Here is a 3336-nt window from a genome sequence, read left to right on the forward strand (position 1 = left end):
CGTTGCCGCCAGTCACCGCCCCGCGCTGCCCATCACCGCAGCCCCACCTCATCGAAGCCGCATCCCCGCATCGCCGGACGTCGCCGGAGGTAAAGCCGCCGTTGCTGCCGCCGTTTTTTTAGAAAAGACTGATCCTGTTTTTTTAGAAAAACCCTAGGTTCATTTTTTAGAATAGATCAGTTTATTTTTTTCCCCGGTTTAGTTTAATTAGCGGACGTTTGTCCGTACGTTCTTTTTAACGAATGGTGTTCACCCGTTAGCCGCAGATAGCGAACGTTCGTTCATTAGCCTTTTAGCCAGTTTTTCTTTTTCTCGGATTTTCCGCAATTATTTTCGATCGCGATCTCTGATCCGATTTTTGTTTTAGTTTATCTTTTCGCTCGTTTATCGGAATCAGGTGATTCAAGCACCTAGATATTCATCTCGAAACCCTCTTTCCGTTTAATCAAGTTGAAAAAAAATTGGTACTGTAAAATTTGACTTAAGTCTAGATTAGTAATCGGATCTTGTTTCTTTTGCAGTTTGAGTTTCGTTGCTCTGTTTGATTTGATTCTTTTTGCAAACCAGAGTTCTTAAGTTGAACTTTCTGGTTAGATCTTCTTATTTGAGTTTTACCCATGCTTCTTGCTTGATTGGTTAAGTATGCTATTGTTTGTTTGTGATAGAACACCCGGAGTGTGAAGCGTGCTACTACGAGTCTCTAGGTTTTGCGGATCATCAGCAAGGCAAGTAACACTTTCATGATACCTCTTTATCACCTAGTTTTTATGCATTAGCTCCAATCCTCAAACATTGCATGATTAGGATGTGATTAACATGTGGGTTGGGAAGTAGTTGATGAGGTAGAACCTATTGCCCTGTTATTATCAAACCCTTGGGAGTTAATTTTACGTAATGCTTATATTGCTATGCTATGCTCGTAGATGTGGTTTGGGTGAGTGAATCCATGACAAATGTGAGGTTATTAATTAATGGTTCAACTTAAGGTGGCAACATAAATACACATCTGGGTGGATTGTTTGTTGGGAACCTAGGGAATCCAGAGTTGTCCTAGGATATCCCGGAGTACCCGTGTGATAATCCTAAGGTCCGTCACCTAGGCTCAAAGGGAATTGATATTTTTCATGCTAGAAACTTCCGTGTGCAGCCACAATGTATTATGGGCTCTAGCCTAGTTGAGTAAGTTGCGTGAAGCTCTTGAAGAGGTGGATCAGTAGGTAGAGGGATTTAGGTTGGTATGGTCTGCCCGGAGTAAAGAGTTAATGTTTCTAAAATACTGTGTCTCAGTCATCCGTTTCTCAAACACCCGGTAGTGTGAGAAATCCAACGGAGGAGATCGGGTCTTGTGCGGAAAAGTGCACAAACCTCTACAGAGTGTATAAACTAATCATGGTTAGCCGTGTTCCCGGTTAATTATGGACAAATCTTAAGTATCTAGTACTTGGATTATCATATGTATCTCATCACTCTAAATTAATATTGTAGGGTTGATAATTACTTTTAATTGGGATTGAGTTGGAGGAACCTTCTCAATGATGTTTCAACTACCATGATATTTAAATTAAATTCCTTTGTGGTAGGGAAAAATTGGCTTTTCGCAAAAACTATAACCATAGAGCTTTCCACCAGCCAAATATGCATGTAGTGATAGCATTATTCTATTCTTGCTCTACTATGTTATATTGCCAGCATATTCCATGTGCTGACCCGTTTTCGGGCTGCAACGTATTATGTTGCAGACTTTTCAGACGAGGAGTAAGGTTCATTAGGTCGTTGTCGTGCAGCTCAGCTATGCCGTTGGAGTTAATGGACTCACTTTATCTTCCAAGCCTTCCGCTGTTATCATATTAGATGACCTTAAGCCATATTTATTGTAATAAGTTCTCTTTTGAGACATTCGATGTAATAAATGTGTGATTGCTACTCTGTTATAAATCCTCGAGTACTGTGTGTCAGCATTACCGATCCAGGGATGACACTGAAGCACAGAGACTTGACCGTTTGAGGTCGGGTCGCTACACGCCCACTCCAAGTCTCCTGGATCACGTTTGTTGAGAAAATCACGTTCCCGGAGGTTTCATTCCGTTTGGACTCCGTTTGATATTCATTTTCTTCGAAACCCTAAAATAGGCAAAAAACAGCAATTTGGGCTGGGCCTCCGGTTAGTAGGTTAGTCCTAAAAATGATATAAAAGTGTAAAATAAAGCCCATTAACATCCAAAATAGATAATATAATAACATGGAGCATTCAAAAATTATAGATATGTTGGAGACATGTCAAGCATCCCCAAGCTTAATTCCTGCTCGTCCTCAAGTAGGTAAATGATAAAAGAAGAATTTTTGATGTGGAATGCTTTCTAACATATTTCTCAATGTAATTTTTCTTTATTGTGGCATCAATGTTCAGATCCGAAAGATTCAAGATATGTTTAATATTGACATAGAAATAATAATACTTCAAGCATACTTACTAAGCAATTATGTCTTCTCAAAAGAACATGGCCAAAGAAAGTTATCCCTACAAAATCATATAGTCTGGCTATGCTCTATCTTCACCACACAAAATATTTAAATCATGCACAACCCCGATGACAAGCCAAGCAACTGTTTCATACTTTTGATGTTATCAAACTTTTTCAATCTTCACGAAATATATGAGCGTGAGCCATGGATATAGCACTATTTGTGGAATAGAATGGTGGTTGTGGAGAAGACAAAAAGGACAAGATAGTCCCATATCAACTAGGCGTATCAACGGGCTATGGAGATGCCCATCAATAGATATCAATGTGAGTGAGTAGGGATTGTCATGCAACAGATGCACTAGAGCTATAAGTTTATGAAAGCTCAACAAAAGAAAACTAAGTGGGTGTGCATCCAACTCACTTGTTGCTACCTCTTGAGCACTGCATTGGTTTTCCGTTGAAGAGGAAAGGGTGATGCAGCAGAGCAGCATAAGTATTTCCCTCAGTTTTTGAGAACCAAGGTATGAATCCAGTAGGAGGCCACGCACGAGAACCTCGCACCTACACAAACAAATAAACTCCTCACAACCAACGCGATAAAGGGGTTGTCAATACCTTCACAGTCACCTACGAGAGTGAGATCTGATAGATATGATAAGATAATATTTTTGGTATTTTTATGATAAAGAGAAATAAAGATGCAAGTAAAATAAGTGGCAAAGGAAATAACTAAGTATTGGAAGATTAATATGATGGAAAATAGACTCGGGGGCCATAGGTTTCACTAGAGGCTTCTCTCGAGAGCATAAGTATTACGGTGGGTGAACAAATTACTGTTGAGCAATTGACAGAATTGAGCATAGTTATGATA

This window comes from Triticum aestivum, chromosome 4A (genome assembly GCF_018294505.1).
Source record: "Triticum aestivum cultivar Chinese Spring chromosome 4A, IWGSC CS RefSeq v2.1, whole genome shotgun sequence".
NCBI classification, from domain to species: Eukaryota; Viridiplantae; Streptophyta; class Magnoliopsida; order Poales; family Poaceae; genus Triticum; species Triticum aestivum.